The 23,409-nt window shown below is 46.2% G+C and overlaps 1 protein-coding gene across 7 annotated transcripts in view; it reads right to left on the bottom strand.

The window, feature by feature from the left end:
- Positions 1–23,409, bottom strand: part of POMGNT2 (protein O-linked mannose N-acetylglucosaminyltransferase 2 (beta 1,4-)) — an 86,990-nt gene that overhangs the window by 27,588 nt on the left and 35,993 nt on the right. For 2 of the 7 annotated variants that reach the window (XM_052695902.1, XM_052695901.1), the window contains exon 1: positions 5,462–5,616. The exons of 1 other annotated variant lie outside the window; for it this stretch is intronic. The gene's annotated coding sequence lies outside the window, so the exon portion shown is untranslated. Of the gene's footprint in view, positions 1–5,461; positions 5,617–9,890; positions 14,678–15,340; positions 15,394–16,568; positions 23,196–23,409 lie in introns of those variants that run through there. 4 more of the 7 variants (XR_008209575.1, XR_008209573.1, XR_008209572.1 and 1 more) reach the window with 4 other exon arrangements.

The following is a 23,409-nucleotide window of genomic DNA, read 5'->3' as shown; positions in this document are numbered from 1 at the left end:
AAAAAAAAAAGAAAAAAGAAAAAGAAGAAAACACCTATGAAGGAAAAAGCAGACACATGCAGAGTAGAAACCAAACAACTCCAACCAGAAGAAAAAAAAATAGATTTGGTATATGCACTGTTTCCCCTTTTATCCTACCCGTTCCAGGCAATGAGACAAGCAACAGCTCCACCTCTTGTCCTCACCAGCTTGTCCTGTCATTAATAGCAATATGCATGCTTCGTCCTCCTACCCTAAGAGGAGGCGTCTAAATAAATATGTCACTGTTAAAAGCAGTACATACTAGTAATGATGATGATTTCCAACTGAGAAACTCCTAATGTTTTGGGAACCAGGCCCTGCTCCAGCATCTGCATGGTCTCTAGTTATACCAAACCCAAGCCGTTCAGCTTGCAAGTACCTGCAGACTTTTAACCCACTCCCATTCCCCACCCTACCCAACTCCACATTGCTCTTGAACAAGGGCTGCTGCAAAAGTAATACCTCCTACTTTGTTAGCCCTGTTACTGCCCAGGTCTTTCCCTGCCTTCATTACACACTGCAAACGTATACTTTGCTCTTCGAAAAGCAACTGTGTTTAACCATGTTTAAAAAAAAATATGAAGCATCCCTGTCCTCACAGTTACACAAGCTCTGAAGTAAAAGGCATTTAGTCAAGTACCTATTTTTGTGTATTTGAAACAACCATTTTCTTTCCCCTGAAGAATTTATTTCCATTATACACTCTTTAAGTTTTGCTGTTGTATACTAGTGGGGTTTCAAATACTGCAGAGGAACATAATTACATTTTCTGACACTCCAGAATGGAATATAAGCGTTGTGACAACATATAATAGTTTCTTAGAGATATGAACAGGCATTTAGCCAAAGTGTATGTTCTGATTAAACGTAAAATGGATACCACCTTTTTAACTCTTGGAAGGCTTTCCATAAATACTGGACTAAGATTTTCCAAAACATCAAATTTCTAGAGGTAGAACAAAACAAATTGCCATTTAAATGTTTTCAGCAGGAGCACTGTAAAGGTGAAGGCATAAAAACATTATCTGTATAGTAAAACTGGTGAAATATCACCTCCTTCTATTTTGATATTTAATTATCTGATTAGCAGAGCAAAAACACTGCAAACCAAAGTCCAACAATCAGCTGTTTACGTTATTTATTTATAGGCACTTCTATAGCACTCATCGCCATAGTAACCAGGAACCTTTTTTCTTGCTTGTTCAAAGGAAAAGTTGTAATTCTGAAACGCGATCCTTTGATGTCAGAGCACTTGTGACCCCTGCTACAAACACTCAGGTAGGCGCTCAAAGAACACAGACCTAAATGAGAGGCAAGGTGACAGAGAGACACAGAAAGGAAAATGAAAAAAGGAAAGGAACGAGAAGCAAGCGATAAAGAGGCAAAGGGCTCTCTGATGAAAATTCCCAGTGTACTTGGTCCTACAGGATGTGACCTTCCCCTCACTCTTCCCTGTGATAGCATGTGACTTGTTCATGGAGCACAGTTCAATTAATCAAGAGCTATCAACAAGTCCCCAATTCACGCTGAGGACACTGGTGAATACTCTTGAGCAAGGATTGCTGCGAGGAGAGCAGCTTACAAATGAGGCTGCGGAGCAGGGAGAAGTCAGGAGCTCGCTTTGACTGCCGCTCACTTCTGATCCCCCAGCAATTAGCCATTATCAAATTCTCACAGAATTAATAGACCTTTTCAAAAATACCATCTGCTCAGACAGCATCAAAGAAATGAGTAAATTAGAATATTGCTGTTGCATATACCAATACAAATGGAGTTACTAGGTATGCCATGCAACTGCAGCTCCATCCTGAAACTACTGGTATGCACAAACACGCATCTACTTTCCAGATCCTCAGAAAGATTGAAATTGTTTTTATTATTTGTTTGGTTGCTTCCCAGTGTGCAATGAAATAATTATAGATTATATGCATAGACACAAAGTAAATCTTTACATTTGGCTGGTGGTCATTTGGCAGTCTCTTTTAAGCTGTTCTTTATATAGGATGGAAGTTGCATGTGAGACAGGAGGAAAAGTGACAAGCCCATATCTGGCGAAGCACCAGCAGGCACTTTTATCAGAGCAGACCGGTTCTTTTAAAACAGATTGATGGAGCTATTTTTGAAAACATCTAATAGCATCACAGAAGAGAATCTGATCTCCGCAAAGGTGAGTGAGTGGTGTGGCTCGGCACTCCCAGGAGACAGCTAATGAAACCCAAGCTCATCAGACCCTGCCTGTGTCCAGTAATTGCCTTCGAAAACTCACAGCTTAAATTCCACCATGCTGAGTTCAATGCCATGTTCACAGCTCCAAGCACGGACAGAGCTGAGGGCTGCCTCACGTGACTGAATGCGAGTGGCTGCCTCTCTGCTGCCTGCACAGCCAGGCTGGCCTGCATGCTTCGTGGGTAAGGAAAGAAACCTGCGTGGGGAGAGGCAGCTTCAAGGATGGAGGCAGGAAGGTGTGGGAGCTGATGATGTAGGAAAGAGCACATCCTAATGCAGGAGAAGGTCTAGAGGAGAAGAGTCCCTGTGGCATGCATCCATCCGGCTAAGCCAAGCCAGGAGCCCTCAGCTTTGTGCCAACTAGGCAAAGTCCCCTCAAGCTCTGCTGCCTCTGGAGGGTGGGCAGAAAATGAAGGAAGTATTGTGAATGGAGTTAAATCCATCTGGTGACCGGTCATGAATGTTGTTCCTCAGGCATGAATACTGAGGCCAGTACTGTTTAAAATCTCATCTTACTGATGATCTGAAAAAGGGGATTGAGTGCACCCTCAGTAATTTTGCAGAAGACAACAAGTTGGGAAGAACTGTTGATCTGCTTGAAGGTAAGAAGGCCCTACAAAGGATCTGGGCAGGTTAGATCAATGCCCTGAGGCCAACCATATGAGCTTTAACAAGACCAAGTGTGGATCCTGCATGTTGGTCACAGCAACCCCATGCAACACTACATGGGGCAGAGTGGCTGAAAAGCTGCACAAGGAAAAGGATCTGGGCATGCTAAAGGACAACCAGCTGCACATGAGCCAGTAGTGTGCTCAGGCAGCAAAGGCGGCCAACAGCATCCTGGCTTGTATCAGAAATAGCACAGCCTGCAGGAGCAGGGAGGTGATCATCCCTCTGTGCTTGGCATTGGGGAGGCTGCACCTCAAATGCTGTGTTCAGATTTGGGCCCCTCACTATGAGACACTGATGTCCTGAAGCATGTCCAGAGAAGAGCAGCAAAGCTGTGAGGCACAGGCTGCCCAGGGAGGTGGTGCAATCACCATCCCTGGAGGTGTTGAAGAACCGTGTGGATGTGGCACTGAGCGACGTTGTCAGTGGGCATGGTGGGGACATGTTGGCGGCTGGACTAGGTGATCTTAGAGGGCTTTTCCAACCTTAATGATTCAGTGATTCAGTGATTATTTGTGCCCATTACAACCCTTCCTAGCCCACACGTCCCCAAGCTTTATGGGCCCACAAACCCACTCTGCCCACCACCTTGAACCACACGTCTCAATTCTGCAGTGCTCCTGGGTGATGACCATAAAGAGGGCAAAATTCTTTTTGCACAGCTGAGAACCTCTGACAGATGATGGGATTCGAGCTCCGTGGCTTATTGCTTTCCTTTTCACGATTCTTCCTGCCTCTCTCCACTACTTCCTAGAACTGCTCTTCCACAACCTGTAGAGGCTCTGGTTGCAAAAGCCATGCTGAACAGAAAACTGGTCTTTTGCTGAGAGAAGTTATCCATGGCTCTGTTTATTTGAGTAAAATGATGAGTGCAGGATCTCTTAACACTGTACGTTTTAAAACACTTCTCAAAGGCCTCTCTATGTCAAAGCACCAGCCAGATATAAATCTGAAAGAAAACCCTAGGGAACAGTAAGTGAACATGGGCTGCTGTCAACCAGACCTGTTCAAACCAACAGCACTTACAGAAGACTTCAAGGTAACATTTATTGCAGAACAATGAGAACGAGAATGCCCAATTGTCAGATGATTTAAGAGCACTTTAACAAGTTCACAGCGAGCTTGAAAATATAACCAGGAAAAGACTTGAGTATATTCCTTCCATTCTGTGCATTGCTTAACAGACAGTGGGCTCTAGGTAAATAATCCCCAAACATTAAGCTGGTACCCAGGGTCTGTTCATAGCACACTTCACAAACTGGCTCAACACCAGCTTTTATGATACTTAATTAAACACAAAGGGAAGGCCAAGTAAAACTGCCACCTTGGAATCACAAACCGTTCACAATGTGCTTCTGCAAAGACGCAGACTGCAAAGCAGGAATCCTATACTGAGCTCTGCATTTGGTATCCACCACGCTTCAGAAAGCGACATTGCAAAATGAACACCCTGTTTTTCAGCCAACGTGTTAGCATACATCCCATGTGCTTGGCAGAGAAGGTCGTCCCAGAGGAGAGCTCTTCTGGTTCTCAGCTCAGGAAGGCTAACAGAAGCCGATCCATCAGCTCAACCGTTTTAAGAGTTGGAGACTGATATTAAAAGGCACAGTTACTGCTATATTACCAAACTCAACAGATCCTCCCGAATCAGCAATCACCGTGATAAAGTCAGCATTTGTCAATAGTTATCCAACTACGGTGCTGGTGTGAAAACACCAATATGTTCCCTCGCGTTCACCAGTTGTTCAGATACAGTCATTATGATCAGCACCAGAGCAGAGCGCCTCTCCACACGTTGCTGAGGCAGCAGCCATTATCCTCACAGCACACTCAGGCGCTGGGCTAACCCAGAGGGGACAGGAGAAAGCCAGGGGACGCGGTGACCACAAGCAGACGGCTGAGCCAGAGCTCAGAGCGTGCAGCTGTAACGCATCCCACACTGACACACACCGTGAAAACTTTCCCACCGTGCTTAGTCAGCACGCGGTAATTGAAAGGGGCAGGAGGCAATTAATTCAGCACGCACGTTAACTGGGGCCAACCCAGAAGGGCTGGTGAGCTTACGAAGCTGCAGGCAGGTATACAGGGGACTCCCGAGGCACTCGGGCACCAGTGAGCATTGTCAAGAGAACATAATTACATCCTTGCTGGACCCGGTAAGCCCAATCCTGCTGCACCTGAGCTCTAAGGAGGTCATTAGGGCTGTAATCGCACGGCTCCCACGGCAGCCTGTCCCGAGCACACCGCTTTCCCCATATGCACTCATCAACGCCCTCTCCCAGCCAAGCCCTCCGGCTACTTTCGCTCCCGGCTTGGAAGCAGAAAACTCTCCACGATCCATGCCTCCGCGTTCGCCCTGTGCAACCCCAATGTCGGCTTCTCCCTCTGCCCCTCCCCACCCATCGGCACACGGAAGGAGCGGCACCCCGCACCCCCGCCCCGTTCTCCTGCCTTCCCCCCGAGATCCGCCCGCCAGAGAAACCCGGCCCGCGGCGCCCCCCGCAATGGCGCCCCCCTGCGGCCCGGCCCCGTCGCGCCCGCTCACCTGCCGCTCGCGGCACCGACGGCTGCACCCGGCCGGCCCCGCCGCGCCGCCACTACCGCCTCCTCCGGCGGCGGCGGGGGGAAGGTGGGAAAGGAGACGGGCAGCCCCTCGCCCGCCGTGGGCTGTGAGCGGGACTATGGCGCAGGCGCGGCGCGGCGCAAGGCTTTGTGGGAGCTGTAGTTCGCGGCTCTGTAGGCCCCGCCCCAGCGCTGAGGGCAGCTGTACGTTTTGTTGGGTTCTCTTCATGTTTTTATTTTTCCTAATTGTCTGGTATTGATAATGGAGCTTATGCACTAATTTCACTGAAAACTCTATGTATTTCAGTGTCAGACTCCTGTGGACTGACTGGCTTTTGAGGTTTGTTTTCCTGAGTTTGTCCAGCAACTATTGCACTAGCAGCATCCATTGCAAGACGTCCCATCTGCTGAGCTTCTCATTAGGTTTGTGAGTCGCATCCCAGCCTTAATGAGACTCAGAGTGCTCCTATCTCAGACCAGGAATGGCCACAGACACAGACATAGCTCAGAAATAAAAAGCCCGACCAGTATCGATAGTCTGAGATGTTTGTGTGAAAGTCATAGGGTTGTGGTGATTTACTGCCATGTCTGTTTCAGGATAATTTGCAATGGAAAGCGAGTATAATTCGATAAGCTTTTCATGCAAAATTGTTCTTTCATTATTCCTGGAATATTGAGTTTGTAGAGAAACTTGATAGGATTTTTAATTCTATCACCTGTAAGGAGATGAGGGGTGTTCTCCATACTATATGGCTTTACGAGGAGTGCCTACTGAAAGCAGCATGGATGTAGCAGAGCCAGTCACACACAGTGTCCAGACATGGGCATATGGTGCCATTTTAGGCAGCTTTGTCTGCCTGAGATGTCAGTGCAGAGCTGGTAGATGTGACATGGGACCTATGGGACACCCTCGCTCAGTGTGATGGCAGCCAGAGGCCTGGCTTGAGCTTGAGATCCAGCATGGCACTGTGCACGTCCATGGCCCTGCTTGCCCAACAGGACTGTCAAGGAACAAATCAGCTTTCAGGATACAAGTGGAGGATGGACCCACGATAAGGAGCTAGAACTGCTGAGCCAACTTTTACAGACTAGTAGACAAAGCAATAGCCTCAACATAAGCAAACTTTGAAATGTTTTGGTTTCATGCATCCTCACGCTTTGCCTTTGCTTTATAGCTCCCTTTGTGTGTGCAACTTCTTTTAATGAGAAAATAACAGAGCGCTTGATATGAGAAGCTACCTCCTTCCAGCACAGACACTGCTGTGTGATGTTCCTGCTCATGAACATCAGCAAGCTGGACTGCAGCACTCCCAGCCTTGATCAAATGAAGTCATCCAGATCTACCAGCTTCTCTGTTGTGACTGGGAAGGAAGGCTCTTGCTTTGCCTCAGGCTAGGGGTAGCTAACATTAAGACAGTCCATCAAGAGGAAATCAAAGCAGTTTATAAACGCACCACTCATAAAACCAAGCAGGTGCCTTTGTAGATGCTTAAACCACTAGTTTTGCAACTCCCTGCACTCTAATTGAGAGCTATAAGTGCTCTCTGCTTTCTTCCTGAGGCATGATCCATTATCTGGACAGGACTGACCTCTGCAGGGAATGGGGCTTGGTGGCTGGATGTGGTGGCACAGCCCTTGGAGGACAGATGCGTCAGCAGCTGGAAAATTTAGATGGACAGTTGTCAGATGTGGGAGAGGAAGAGAAGGCTGCCTTTAGGTTTTTTATGTGCTATTGTGTGTTGATTTTTCAGAGAGAACCTAGCCAGGCTGCAAGGACAACACCATTATGATCTGACAGAGCAGGCAGCCCTTGTGTTCAAGCTGCTTGCAGCCCCACATGTCTGAAGGACCGTGCTGCAAAGCAAGTCAGCTACCTGCAGGAGCACGGAGAGGAGCTTAGTGAGTTGTAAATGACACCTTTCTCTTTGGCAACGTTCATGTATGTCCAATTGGTGCTACAGAGCACTCTGGTATGTGCTTCTGGGCAGTGTTGCCTCAGCTCTTTAGTCTGTTTGCCTTCTCTACTGCCTCTGCTCTCTGTTAGTTTTTACCATTTCCATTTGTGCTGCACAAATGTGCATTTGGTGGGCACTTGAGCTGTTAACATTTATATGCCAGGAAAGAGAACCATTCACACATGTTGCTGCCAGAAACTTGCTGGGTTTGAGCCACCTGGATTTTTTAAATATGAATTTTGTAAATGATTAGCTGGGTGGACGTGGATTAAACCAAGGGATGTGGCAGCTTGTGTAGTCACAGCTCAACAGAGCCTATGGGGCAGCCAGTCTGTATATAAAACTCAAACAATTTTGGATTAGCATCAGTGATTCAAGTCTTGCAAAAGGTAATAGGCAACATCCGTGGAGTGTGCTGCTGCCTGATCATCCTGCCAAAGAGCTCTGCTTCAGCCAAAAACGTCAGTGAAACCATTTGGGACTAAGGGCTCCACACATTTGCTCGGCGAATTCAAAATGCAGACAGAAGAGAGAGCAGAACTAAGGATTTTGGAAGTGCTACATGCCTCAAAGCCCTCTTACAGATTCGTGTAATTTGCTAAAGGATTGATGCATATTAATATCATTTTGCTGCAGGTATCTGAATGTGTATGGACGGGATAGACACTTTGTTCCCTCCAAAGAGCCAAATTCATTAAAATGTCTCTTATTTCAAAAATCCAAGCAGCCACCCCCCTCTCTGATGAACCTGACAGTCAGTAATAGTTGTAGCATGATGAGTACTTAGCCCCAGTAGCAGTTTTTCATATGCTGATACCTAGTACATGCAAGAATGAAGAAATGAAATCAAGAATCTGCCATGGCTGCTGTGCAGCACTGCCCTGAAGTGAGTGGTGTGTGTGCTGGGGAGGGTACTGAGTGCCCCAGAAAGGCAACTGGGATCCCCGTGATTTGCTCTGCAAGCCAAGGAAATTGCTGGTGTTGCCAAGGAAGTTTAAGGCTTTGCTTCTTGAATGCCAGTTAAAATGAAGTAAAAAGCGTACATGCGCTGTTAAAGCAAATATGGTGTCTAAAGAGAGACTGGAAGAACTTCTAAGAGTGTCAGTTTGGGCTATCCAGTAGTTTAGTTAGAGGCCAATCTAGAGGGAACAAACCAGAGAGAACAGCCTTGTTTTCTTCCCCAGCAATCAGATCTCAGTGACGAGAACAACATGCGGCTGGAGAGACAGCAGAGCTGAAGGGAGAGCAACTCTTTTCCTGCTCACCGTGGAGTGGCAACAGCACCTAATTAGTTTTGAAGTAGCCTTCTTCTTAGGGGGATAGAGACCTGTTAAGTAAGCAAATACTTCCTTTGTTTACCTAGTCATTTAGGAGGACTTGAGAAATAAGGAATTTTCCCTGTTAACAGAATCATAACCAGATTTGTGTATGAACTGGCAAATAGGTCTTTCTCTTAAATAAAGGAAAAGACTTGTACTGACCTAATACCATGTCTAATCTCCACAACACAAAGAAGAAATAGGTAGTTACTAGTGACAATGAATAAAAAAGACAGGGAAATGGAGAAATTCAGTGACAGTCGGTATCAATAGATGTGCCAAAAGCTTGTGAAAGCTCCCTTTGTATGATAAAGTGACTGTCACTTGAAATATTAGCAACTATCCAGAACTGGGTAAGTGTGAAAATCGTGTTGCTGTATAAATTATCTGAGACACTTATGCCAATTATAGACTCACTGTGAGGAACAGAGACATTGGTAATCATGACAGCGACTGTGTTTGAGTGTCATGTGAATATTCTCAGGCAATTATTCAAATCAATCATTTCTTGTCTGGGTAGGAAGGATTCATCATTCTTAGTACCTCACATTGCTCAGCGACTGAATGGATGATGCTTTGCTATTTCTGGTGCTCTGTAATCTGCCTGCTGTAAATAACAGCACTGGGCTATGGCTGACTGCTGAGGTGGAGAACTGTGGTAGGAAATGGGAGGAGGTGGGCTTGAGTCCCATGCAAACATGGTGTCAGAGCTAGGGGGAAGTATGAGGAAGTATAATTTAACAGTTCATGTTGTGGTTATCCTTGTCCATTTATCCATTCCTCCTCCCACTTCCTATAAGCTGCTCATACATACAAACTGATTCCTTTCTATACACACAAGGGGATGAATAAGGCTGCAGCTGTGTCCTTACCAAACCTTAGGCACCTGATTTTGCAAACTAAATGAAATACCATTACTGTGGTATGTAAACAGTATTTACATGGCTAAAAGTGCCAAGGTGACAAGTCAGCTGGGCTTCAGTACCATGGGGGTACCCACTGCTTGTCAAAACTAACAACGTTAGCAAGTGGTGAATTTAAGTGTCATTTGTTCTTTAAAAAAATAACAAAACAAAGTCTTCACTTTATTTCTGTGTGTGTTTGTAACAAAATCAAAAAGCAGTTAACTCATCAAGCTGTTGATGGCAAATACTGATGCGACATCCTCTACTTTCAAATATTCCATCTCTTGTTCCCAAGCATTCCTTTCCTTTATCCTTGAGCTCTTTAGGGATAGGATTTCTAACAGTTCTTTCTGCCAACTTGTGGTCAGTAGAATATTTGCCATACATTTTTTTTGTGCCTGTGCTGTGGCTCCTAAGTTTCCATCTGTACTCTCAGGGAAATATTTATTGCTTGAGGCTAGAATGTGTTTCAGGATGCCTAATTTGAACAGGTGGCCGTGTCACTGGGTTTGAAACTAGTTCGTATGCTAGAGTTTAAGCTGCTGACATCTGAAATCCACTGAGCTGAGCAGTCCTTTGGCGACTCTCTTCAACCATCTCCTTCATGTCACCTGTCTGAAGTCAGTGACTGCTGACATTGGTGCTAAGCCAACCCACAGGAGAGAATTTCCTTTCTGTCTTTTAAGAATGTTTCTGTTTTAGGTCTCCTGAATGCCTTCGGCAGAGCTATGGTGCCCTTCATTCATTAATAGTTTGATAGCATGTGTCCTCTTTTTAGGAAGTTATTTTAGGAGTAAGAAAAGCAGTTTTATATCTCATACCTCCATAGAAAAGATTTGAGATCTGTACATAGATTATCATTCCTGCTTCACCTGATGGCTGAGCTGTGACAGTGCTTTTCACGTGATGTGAAACTTTTCCCAGCATACAATCCATAGCTTAAATTTTGTTACCTTTCTTTAATGACGATGAGGCAAATTCTCTCTCTGCACTTTGTCTCCTCACTGGGGACCAGGCTGTTAGGAAGTGATGGAGCTGGCTGTCCTGCTTGTCCAGCTGATGCTAACTCAGAAGCGTGCTCATTTTGGGGGCATTTTTATCCATGTATTTGAGGCACAGTGTTCATCTCCTCATGTTAATTTCATGGGAGGGCAGCTTTTAGTCAGCAGCATTCTCCTGACAAAGCCCAGCCCTCCCATCCCGTGCTTTGCACTGATGGAAAAACCATCTCCAGATTAAGCAGCCAAAGCCCCCAGGGAAGGAGGGCTACCTTCTCCCTTCTCCCTCACTTACAGATGCCACATCCCATCTCATTCATGTTATTAAAATGATTTCCGCAGGGTCACCTTCTGCTTCACGCCTGAAATGATCTATAGAATTAAGCTCTTCCTGTTGTGGCATTTGGATTTCAATTGTGAATTTCAAATCTGCCCTCTCTCCTTGATTCTTTGATTTTCTACAGCCAGCAACTGCATCAAATGATGATAAAAACAACTCACAGACACATTGGCTCGTGCAATACTCCAATGAGTGAGATAGATGACAGCAAACACACAGTACTTCAGGCCCCTACTGGGTATCTCCCTGTTTTCTTCACAGAGAACCTAACTAACCTGCAGTGTAGAGTAGAAAAAGGTTGCATCAAAAGAACGTCTGCACACTGCACAGTGGTGAGCTTAGGCAGTTGCACCCAGTGGTGAAACATCTTTAAAGCTTTTTCCACATGCAAAAATTATGCATCTTGTAAAGGAATGCTGTCATTAAAGTCAGACCTGACAGCTGGTGTGACATCTCATAGGTTTCATCTAAAGCAGTTCTGCACAGGTGAGCTTGGCAGAAAGCATGTGGATTGCTGGATTTGATGATCCTTGTGGGTCCCTTCCAACTGGGGATATTCTATGATTCTATGATTCTGTGACTGTGCAAGGTGACGTATTGGACTTTAGAAAGTGCAATTCCAATTGCTGTGCTTTGTGGGCATGAATGCTGCCAGGAATGAGTAATTCTTGGTGTGGGACATATACTATGCAGTAAACATGCAAACTGACACATGGGAAGTGGATTCTTTCCTTTGTGCTTGATTTACACGTGCAAATTCTTTGCAAATGTAGGTTGATCGTTGGCTTTCTTTATTATCAGCCTGAAAGAGGTCACTGCCTTATGGAAAGTTAGCACAGCCAAGAGTTACATTCACCAGCAACATAACATTTTAAGCGTTCAAAAGCTCACTGCCTGACAAAACTAACCTTCATAGCATCAGTACTGAGCTTTCTTGTATCTCTTCCCAAGTCAGATAGTGATGGCTCCTTTCTTTGAAAGCACCCCAGGTAAGGAGGCCTGAAGGCTTTTTTTCTGATGCTGCTCCCTCAGTGAGGCTGGTGCTCCCAGCTGCATTCCAGTCTGAGGGATGGCACAGTCCCTTGCCCTTTTCTCCCATGTGATGCAGATCTGACATCACGGCAGGGGCTTTTCTCCTGTACTCCTTCTTGGAGTGAATGATTAAGCTGCTCCATAGAGAAGGCAACACAACAGAAGTAATTCTAGCTCTTCAGTAGTGGCTCCTGGCTAAATACACAGCTGTTTACAGACACATGGGGCCATCTGTTCAGTCTGTCTTGCGGAGCGTCCTTCTGCCCAGAACAACCCCAGGGTATAGCTGGGGAATGAGATGTTCCAAACAGATTCCAAAAAGATGAAAAGTATTGGATTAGCATTTTTTGTCCCATGGCTTTAATAGAAATCTTCAGTAAGCAAAGCCAAGGCATTAAAATCTCATTTCAGGTCAAAGATGAATTCCAGCTTTGATTTTAAATTCACTCCTCTTTACAACCAGAGTATGCAAAGAGCCCCCGTTAGTCCCATTTTTAGGATGTTAGTGTCACTTAGATCCCCCTGCATGTGGATGAGCTGTACCCAGAGCCTGAGCACAAGCCCATGGCAGAGTATTGCTGAAGGTCATGTTTGAAGATGCCTTAATTAGTTACAAAGTCAAAGATCTACAGAAGAAAATCTGTCCAGAGGAGAGTCTCTGAGTGCTGATACCTTTTGAAAATTCAAAGGTGAATGGATTTCATCTCTTTTCAAAATCTAAGTGTTTTAAATGGAAAACTGCAATCATTCTCTTGGGTGTAAACCTTGAGATGTGTTACTATCTTCTAACCTAACTTGCATAGACTATATTGCTCTTCTTCAATCCTCTGTTATGAGACATAATGATATTTAGCGTAGAAAAGCTGCACACAAAACTCATCTGAGCTATAAACATCCTAACTCTGCTGAAGGGAGCTTTATGGACACGTTTATGCCACAGATCATGTTTTCAAATAGCGAGTATACCTAACAAAATGGTTATGGTGCCATTCTCTCAGCTGTGGCTGTCACACTTGGGCTGTTAATTCCTATTAGGTTCACCCAGAGGAGTGGGCTTTATGCTCCAGTAGCCACTCAGTGGGTTCATGGGCACAGGTTTTCTTAGAGGAACGTAATCCCAGACAGCTCTCTGAGAGCAAGCAGCCACGGGCAGTGATGCCCCCTGCTGATATGCCAACAATTCAAGGGAAAAGCCATATCTCAATTAGGCAAGGCAACGGGGCTGATGAAAGCACCAAAACCCATGCAAGGACTGCAGGCTCTGAGCTCGATGCACCGTGCAATTAAATGCCTGGGTAGCCAGAAAAAAGAAGCTGCTCAGAAACATTCAGGCTTTGGGATATGGCTGGTTATGAAACCTCGTTTTTCAGAGTGAAAAGCCCAGTGGGTGAGTTAAGCTTTTAGCACCCATTTCAGTTGACACAGCAGTGTGGGTTGTCCCCTTTGGGACAAGGGCATCCTGTGCATGGCTGAACAGGGCTTGCTTATGGAGAAATCTAGCAGTGTGTCATGGCTAAAGTGTGATCACCTATGGGAGGACAACGTCTGCTTCGCTAATTTGGGCTCATGTGATGCTAGTGCTGGGGCCAGCCCAGCAGTTAAAATGCTTTCCAGCCAGATGCTGCCAGAACATTCACTGCCTCCAAACCCCTAATTGTAACAGGTTTGCTGACACTCAGAGCAGTCATGGAAGCTGGGCTTGTTCTGTGTTACGATCCATTATCACCTGCATAGCAGGCATTTCTGGTGCTGCCAAGGAAAATTGTTTTACCTTTCATGCCACATATAGGAATTAAACACCTGTGTTTTGAAAAGGAAAAAAAAGCTCCCATATTTGAGTAGCAGGAGCTGCCGTTTAGTTCCCTCTTCTCACCAGGACCAGCTCTGCCACATCTCCCTGCAGCCTGCCTGCAACACACTGCACCCACATACATCAGCAGGGCTTACTGACTGTCCAGGAGCCACAGCTCTTTAAGGAACACATCATGTTCTGTCCCACATGGATATCTGTAGGAAGAGGGGGAAAGAGCCCCAGTGCCATAAAAGCAGCATTGCTCCACTGTGTCCTTGGTGCCTGGGACAAGGATGGTGATGGGAAGCCTCTGGGCCAGAGGCAGGACCCAGATCTGGTCTTACCCGTAGGTCAGTTGTTTGTTCTTATAGACCCAGCAAACAGATCTGCTCACGGACCTGAAAAGTGAGGTTGGGTTCTACTAATGCCATCCTGAAACTTGTCTGTGTCTCAGCATGCCCTTAGGAAAGCATTCAGACAGTGAAATCCAGTTTTCTTACTGTGTGCAATAAGCACCATGTTGTTAAAACCCTTGGCAGTTTCTTATGCTTTTAGCAGTAGGATTTATGTCAGCAAATGGCATGGAAAGTATATTCAAATGGTTATTGTGCAGCCATCATTTCTATTCTGATCAGACCACATACTTTTGGGTCTGGCACCTCGTACACAAAGGAAATCAGCTTTTGATGGAATCTAATGCACTGTTAATATGCTCTGCTAGCGTGCAATGATTAGTATGGAGGGCTTGCTGTGATAGAACTCCAAGTGTTAGAACTCCATCCTGTGTTATAACACCCTCCTGGTACATAGACACACAATTTTACTTCTAGCACATCTCTGCTGGCTGAATGCAGGTACCTGTAGGAGAGAAGGTGACACAAGTAAAGCTAAGCAGAAGTTTTGGACACAGAATGAAGACCACAAAATGAGTGCTCCCATTTACAGTTCAATAACATGATGTATATTTCTCCTCACACACGGCACGGTGTGCGTATATTGAAACATCTCCTCAAGTCAGTCTACTTTTCTACCCTTGAAGATGTTAAGACTTTCAGGCATTCTTTCTTTTTACACTGCACAGCTCGGGGTCAGTCACACAGCTGCAGCTGGGAGCTGAGCTCTGGGCAGCACAGGGCAGGGCCAATCCCAGCCCCCAGGTTTGTGCATCTGTAGCCATGGCAACTTTGTGGCTGCATCTCTCCCCAGCTTCTGCAGTCCAGAGTGGGCAAGGAAAGCTCTCATGCCTAGCAAGCTCCCCTGCCTGGTGTGGATGTCACGTACAGGATCTCTTAGGATACATCTTTAATTACTATGTTCTCTTAATTACTCCTTTTGATTTCCCTGGTGAGTTGCCTTTCCGTAGTTTCCGTGACTCACCATGAAGCCAAGTTAAACCTTTAGTCAGCACTGAGGAATATCTTTCCAAGACCTCTGCACTTTCCCAAGGACATGTGGGTTGAGGGGGTGGCCTTGGCAGGGGCTTCTTAGGGAGGTGGAAGAATGGAGGTCAGGTGTTCATACCTCTCTCCAGCCCCTTCCTGGCCATCACTGGGATGCAGAGAAATCTCATCTGCCTGTGGGACAAAGTGATGGAGAGAAGGTCTCAAATGTGCACTGGGGAGCTGTGGGGTGCCCAGTGTGTGTATATCACTCTCAAAATCCACACAAATGCAGTCTGTGGCCTCACCTGAATAATTCATTAACCTGATCCCATCCCTGTGATGGCACTGTGCTGGGACCATGCCGGGTGTCTTGGTTTGTTCACCACTCACTGCAACAGTCTTTGAGGCCCTGGAGCCTGTACAGAGATGGGCAATGAAACTGTGAGGGGTCTGGAACACAAACCTGATGGGGAGGGCTGAGAAAGCTGGGATTGTTCAGTTTGGAGAAGAGGAGGCTCAGGGGAAACCTGATCACTCTCTACAGCTGCCTGAAAGGAGGCTGTGGTGAGGTGGGGATCGGCTTCTTCTCCCAGGTAACGGTGATAGGGCAAGAAGGAATGGCCTCAAATTGCACCAGGGGATGTTCAGGCTGGATAATAGGAAGAATTTCTTCTCAGAAAGAGCAGTGAGGCAGTGGCACAGGCTGCCCAGGGAGGTGGTGCAGTCACTGTCCCTGGAGATGTTGAAGAACCGTGTGGATGTGGCACTGAGGGATGTGTTCACTGGGCATGGTGGGGTGGGTTGGCAGTAGGTGATCTTAAAGGTCTTTTCCAATATTAATGATTCTATGATTTGGTAGCCATGTTATTAAGAGCTGCATTTTCTTTCTTTATGATAAATAGATTCTGCTGTTGTGTTGAACCCACCCTTGGGCAGAGGTCTGGGCAGCACCATAGCCATGCCCCAGGCACACAGGGTTGGGCTTGGTGAGATGGCAAGTCATCCTGCATGGCAGCTTAATGAGAGTTAAAGGAGTACCACATATTCTCCCACTTAAACTGCAATAAACACAGGCAGTAACAGCACTGTTTCTCTTTTTATACCTGGGTAGCAATATGTCTTCTTTTCATTAGGCCTTCCTTCAGTTTGCAGTCACTGTAAATAGCCAGGTGGCTGGCATGCACTCTCCGTCACTACCACAAGCTGAGCACATAGAATGTGCTACGGAAAGCAAGGAGATCACTTCCTTGGCCTTACTGGTGACTCAAATGTGGTGGGGGGTGTTGGTGGGTAAGAGCAGTGCCCAGAGAAAAAAGGTGCATCACTTGCGGATTAAGGAAAAGCAGTTCAAGACCAGTGCTACCACATTTCTGGCAGAGGGCAGCATTGAGTTTTTTATTGTAGCAAAAAAAAATATACATATATGCTTGGCTCTCAGGTGATTACAGAGTATAGTATGAAGATGAAGGGAAGATAAGGTCTTCAGTCATGACAGAAGCAAAAATTTCACTGCTGTCTGCTCCCAAGGACACACTCCAAAACAGGGCTGCCACGATAGCTGGAGAAGAGAAGGCAGTTACATACCAAGCACCCGTCAACTGGCATCCCTTAGCTGTAAGGATGGATTTTTTGCAAAAACTTGGCAGCCTGTAGCTGTTCTATGATTGGTTGTGCAGAACTAATAGGGACAGCAGCAGCTTGGGCTCTGAGAAAGATGTAGGAGGAGACCCAGGAACAGTCTTGGACCTCACAGGTCTGGCAATTGTTTGCCTATAAACATGAGCACTGTGTTTTGCCAATGGCATTTCAGGAGGCATTTCAGTAAGCCCCTGGAGTCAATGCTCTGTTACGCTCTTGTTTGGGGGAAGCCCAGAGGAAAGCCACATGGAGCGAAAGCAGAAAATTTGGGAGGGACAATCTGGTGGGTTACAGGTCAGACACGGTCTCTCTTTCTCTGTCCTCCATTAGAAACAGGTCTCTCTTTTCCCCTCCCAGGGCTCTGGCTACAACTTCATTTCTAAGAGAGAGAAGTCAGTTACTATATACAATTGCTAGAGAATATATACAACATTAACTTGAATAGACGTTTAGGAAATTGCCTACATAGGAGCTATTTTTCAGTGAAAATAGACGATTCCCCAACATGATGTGTTTATGTACGTGATCTGCTGTGTGTGCCACCTCCCTGTAGGCACTTTCATTAGAATTTTAGGAAGAAGTGCTCCATATTCCATTTGTGTTCTGTCTTATTGATATTCATTCATTCTCTGTCAGGCTTAATACTGCTGTCTGCATAAGAAGAAAAAAAATCATAGTACCAGACAATGCAATAGTAGGAGGAGGTGATTCTCTAAAGAGAGTGAAGGTAGGGGTTCATTTGTCCTGAACCTGTGCATGGGGAGGCCTTGGTGCAGCAGCTGCCAGAGCAGGTTTCAGAAAGAAGAAGCTGACTGGGAACATTCAAATGCTCTGACATGCATCCACAGCTCATGGTACTGCTTTAACTTCAGGGGCCCATGGGGAGGAGGCAAGAGGGGTTGGAACATCAACTAGATCAAACAAACAGGCTTCAGGGGAGACATCACCCTGCGCTGATCTCTGGCGTTTCTGAGAGTCCCTGTAAGCAGTTTTATTTGTCTAAAACGTGGCTGACTCTACCCAAATATTGATGTGCCTCTGGAGTGGCTTTAAAAATATTTAAAGGCTTTTGGTCATGCGGAGCGGAGGATTTCAAAGGAGCATGAGTCTTGCAAGATGATACTAGCACCTATGTCACTCGGCTGCTTTTGGAAATGCTCCCCACAGTGCTGTATGTGGACGTTATCCAGCTGTCCTTGCAGACAGGCATTGTGCGGCCCCTCGGGGCAAAGGATATTTGGACAAGGAAAGGGAAATGAGGATATTCCTGCCTCACCCAGTCCCTCATTTCTTTAGGAAGGACGCAAGCACATTTAAAGTTTCACCTAAAAGTTGAGAGAGGCAAGACAAATTATGCACATTTTATGGGTCCAAAGTTGAGCCAGTGACTGCCGTGCTTCATTTCTTCCTTGCCTTTCCCCTGTCTACCTATCAGTGCACATCTGGCTCCAGGGGTCGGAGGTGGCTGAAGGCAGTGTGAGCCACACCAGCCTCTTATGTGCCTGAGTTGCTCTAGCTCAATGAGCCAGCCACCCTGTGGTTGACTTCTGACAGTTTAAATTTGAAGGTACTTGCATTTCCCCGAGAAGGAGAGCAGATAGGCCACTGTTATCCTTCAGGCACTGTGCATGGATGGAAAGATCGGAGTCACAAATAGCTCAGCCAAGCAGAGAGCGATGTCAATGGCACTAATGTGCTGCTGTGTATCAGCTTCACGAGGACTGAGCTTTGCTGAGACCAGAGCCAGCAACTCTGTTTATCTTCTGTGCTAATCCAGAATAATGTATGGTCATAAATCGTATGCCTAGAATGGGAAGACTCCCTTTAAAGGTAGCAAAGTGCTTGCAGTTTTGTTGCCAACACCCTTTAGTGACCTGCCACATTCCTGTAGGTATTTTTAATATAGCAAATAGCAATGACCTCATTTCTCAGGGTAAAATACAAATTTGGAACAGCAGTAAACATGCTGCCTTTTGGGATGCTGTGGTACAGTAAGCATCTTGTAAGCACAAAAAAGAAACAGAGGGTGCATTCTTATTGCGTATCTTATATCTCACCTCAACACGACCATGGTGTTTATTGAGCACTGATAACATATCAGATGGTTGTAGTAGCAATCAAAGGACATCAGGCCACAGCATAGCTTAGTGATACCAGAGGAATTGAAGACAGGACTTCCTAGGGGAAGCATCTGTCCTCTCTAGTACTAGCGACAACCTTTTTAATTACTGAGATGCTGGAGCTGGCAGAGGTTGCAGAGTGGATTGGCTTGGTAGTCATTTAGAAGAGGCCCAGCTGCTGGTAAGGATTCCCATGTAATCATTTTTCAACAGGATAGAGAGAAATAAATTCTTCATGTATTTATTATTATTACGGCTTGTCAATTATGAAGATTTATTCACTCTTGCTGAGCTGCCTTGAACCACAGCTTTATCACTTAACTATTGCTGCTGTGACACTGTTTTATATGTGAAAATATAAATTGAAGGCATGCTTTTTGAACCTATAAGCAATTTATCTTCCTAAGTTTTGACAGTTCTCCCCATGAACACATAACATGCTGACCACAGCAGTACAAAGTCCTTTCCTCAGATTTGATTCAGCAAAACTTCTTAGCACAGAATCACAGAATCACAGAATGGCCCGGGTTGGAAGGGACCTCAAGGATCATGAATCTCCAATCCCTTTACCATAGGCAGGGCCACCAACCTCCCCATTTAATACTGGACCAGGCTGCCCAGGGCCACACACACACACATCACAGCACCTATAAGAATGTTTTTAAGTGTGGTGAGACCTATCCTTAGCATTTTCCAGACCACTGTAGACTACTGCATTAAACAAACTTGTCCATCAGGCTCACGTGCTAATGAGCACATATTTTAACCTTTTGAAATTGGATTTTCAGTATGTAAATCCCATCTTGTTGTGCCACATCCTGCATTTGTGGCAGGTTGACCAAGCTCTATAGGAAACACAGGGAAGCTGCTGCCCTGCCATTCAGTAAAATTCTCAGAATCACATCCATGGGTGCTTTATATTTTAGTACATGGATGTTTTTTTCTGGACTAAGAGGGAGTATCTTGACATCATTTTCCTCAGGATTTGTGGCTGTTCCAGCAGGGCATTCTGCTGGACCTGGCATCCTGGGACCTGCTGCTGGTAGAGGCAGAATTTCCTCCTTTCCCTTTCCTTCCCCTTCCCTTTCCCTAAGCCACCACCTCACCAGCCAATTAGCTTTATTTCTATAAGTGTTCCTCCCTCAGTGTAGATTTTGCTTCCCCACGATATATTTGAAAGGGACATACAAAATGATAAGAATTATGACTGCCATAATCCCAACTGAGCTTTTTGCCAGTTTTGTGCCTGCAGCTCTACTGTATCTACTTGAGGCATGTGGGATGTGGCTCTGAGGATGCAGCCAGCCCCAGGCCAGTCTCACACCAGGCACTTCAAAGCAAAACACGCCTCCCCAAATATTTGCAGCAGGACATCCTGCTGTGGAGGATCTGGCTGTCCAGCTGGGCCTGCACACTGTGTTTATTGTGGGTGCACTGAGTGGAAAATATTAGAGCATCGACAACAAGGGAGGTGTGCAGGGCCCAGTGATGGGTGGGTTTGAGCACCAGCCTCCTGCTCTAAAAACTGCAGTGTTGTGTAACGAGCATCCCACTGCTTGTTGGCAGGCAAACTTAGGAGCGTAGGGCTCATCTCGCCTGGTGGTGTGCGCAGAGCTGGAGCCTGCACTGTACCTGATGTGACAACTCAAGGAAATGCACCCAAGGGAAAATCACAGCACGTGGCATTCACCTTGGTTCAGTTCTGTAGTGCTTTTTGTACGTCCCCCTGACAGTGGATGTTAAGATAGAGCCAAACCTTTCTCGTTCTGCCCTCCCCGTGCCATCTGCTCGTGAGCTGAGGAGCTGGCAGCCCCGCAGGCAATGCTCCCACCACCTGCTCCCACTGCGCCTTCCTCCCTCGGCAGCTCTCACCCCTCACTGTTCCACCAGTGCACACGGGTTTCATTAGAAACTGGCTGCAGAGTGCTGCCATCGCAGCGATCCCCCCTCCTGCCCACCTCCCCGCTGCAGTCCTCAGGCCTGAGGCAGGGCATGGCAAGCAGCCGTAGGCTATGCCACTCCAGCAGCAGGGCTCTCTTCTCGTCCCTTCCTCAGCTCCCATCCTGCTGTCAGCCAGGCTCCGTTCCCTGAGGATGGGACCAACTTCAAAGTTTTCAAAGACTTCAGACAAGGGAGAAAACATTTTTTAAAAAGTATCTTTAGAATCTCTTCAAAACACCACAAATAATCACTGTTAAATACACAGATGGGAAACTTGGCCTACCTCCCCTCGCTGACGAACACCAGGCCCGGCCAGGGCTCTGCAACCCATCACTAAGCTGAACTTCTTCTGCAAGGAGGCTACATTTTGAGATGCACAAAGCACTATCAAAGACCAAGGATAAGCTAAAGCCGTGGCTGTGCTCAACCACCTCATGTCCTTCTCCCCGTTCTGACAAGGGCATGGGTGGCCGGTGGCAGGGCTGCACTGGGATAACTGCTTCTTTCTGCCAGCTGTGCCACACAGTTGCCTTTGTCATTTTGTCCTTCTCGTGGATCAGAAAACACGGCTGTGTTTCTATTGCCAGGCCCAGCAAGAATGTTTAAACTAAGCAGCGGATGTGATATTTAGTTGAAATAAAGAAAAAAACAACAACACCCTTTCTGTTTTATAAACCTCAAGATTTGGCTTCGGCTCTCAGACTGTGTTCCTTCCACACAAAGCAAATATAGCAGAAAAATGACAACTGGATACACTAGAAGCCCAAACACTATGTTCAGTTTAAAGTTATGTGTTACTGCAGGTCTGAAACATTATTTCTGCTGCATATACAAAGCCTCGATCTTTTAACAGATTTATTCCTTTCTCTCCTCACACCTCCCTTTCCTGCACACTTGATGCTTCGCCTGCTACAGTCCTTGTCCTGCTAAATCCTTGAGATGTGGCCACTAAAATAATTTATCAGGCATCAGAATGGGAAGGTTCTCTGTCTTGGTATGTGACATGTCTCAGTTTGGCACCCCAAAGCATCTACACTGTGTGGGCCTGCTTGCCTAATAGGGTGTTGGGTACAGTGAGCCCTGTCCTACATCAAGTGAAAGCCCCCCAGTGGGGCTTCTGCCTGCACAGAGGTCAGGCTCCCTGGCCCCCACAGAACACCCAAACATCCATACACACAGCTCTGGCAACACCACCCTTATGGCCACAAGGCACAATGCAAGCAGATGGTGCTGCAATAAAATGGCAATAATCAGAATGATTTACATACAGAGGCAACCCCTGATGTTGTTAGAAATAAATGGAAAGGCTGAGGATATGCACAGCCCTGGGGCCTGCACTCAGGATGCGTCATGGTTTGGGGAAGGACAGCACCAGGAGCCTCATGCTAGCATCCACATATTGGACTCAGGGCAGAGTGTCACCCAGAGCCTTCCTCTAACAGAAACCAAGGCCAACAATGCTCTTCTTGAAAGACAAGGGCTATAAGGAGAAGCTAAAGCTTCTTACACAGCCCATCCGCCAGCAGAGTGCAGGGAACAGTGAGGCACTGGCCTCTGGGACCCCATTGGCCAAGGGATCTTCAAAGCAGCCCAGCCCACAGGGCCTGTCTGCTCTTTCCTTACACAATGGGATGTTTAGGAGTTTCACTTGCACTCTTTATAGTTCACAGTTTGTTCCTGTCTGGTTTAATTTGCACCTCTGACATTAAAATCAGCTTCCTTGCTGCTACCAGGCAGCAGGTCTGAGCACACAGCTATGGGGTTGCTATTTTTATGGACATGTGAGTTCAGCTGAGCTGAGGGTTCACTGCACATTTGTATTTCTAAGCCCGAGCTACAGGAACAGAGAGCTGCCAGAAGGTTTTAATGAAATGTTTTTGTTAAGATTCATCAAACTGCACAACAAAATGGCATCTAGAGACCCCAAAGGAGGAACACACATAGTCCAGGCCAGCTGCAGATCCCTACTATGGTGTGAGAAAAGTGCAGGTGTGCAGAAAGTCTTTCTCAGGGCAATCCCACCTGATGGCTTGGTGATGTCCATGTGAATACCAGCGCTTGAGAGATTCTTCTTTCTTGAACTTGTCATGTTGCTTTCCAAATCTTACACAGCTTCTGGCATCCGCAGCATTCATGCCAACAATCTCAAAGGGCAAGGACATGCTGAAATATATTTTTTTCTTCCTTCTTCTTCCTCTTCTTCATCAATTTGCTCTGCCACATGTTGTGTTCCAGTACACCACGTCACAGTTCTTGCTGTTTCATGCCCTTTCTGGCTACTCACTCAATGGGGAGCTGAACAAAACAAGTACAAAAGGAGGCTACGGCAAAATTTGCACATCGACATTTGTCAGCATTGTCCCTATTTACTGCTAAGCAGAATGTGGAATGTGTCTGATATTGATCAGAGAAAAAATTGTCAACTGCTACCCCTTACTCCTGATTTTAAAAAAAGAAAAGAAAAAAGGAGGGAGGGAAATAAAAACAGTCTGGGAGCTGCAGTGTCCTC

The sequence above is a fragment of the Tympanuchus pallidicinctus genome, unplaced genomic scaffold (assembly GCF_026119805.1).
Source record: "Tympanuchus pallidicinctus isolate F22 unplaced genomic scaffold, pur_lepc_1.0 scaffold3, whole genome shotgun sequence".
Lineage (NCBI taxonomy): Eukaryota > Metazoa > Chordata > Aves > Galliformes > Phasianidae > Tympanuchus > Tympanuchus pallidicinctus.
Note: the sequence above shows the minus strand (reverse complement) of the source record. Positions and strands in the feature narration are given on the sequence as shown.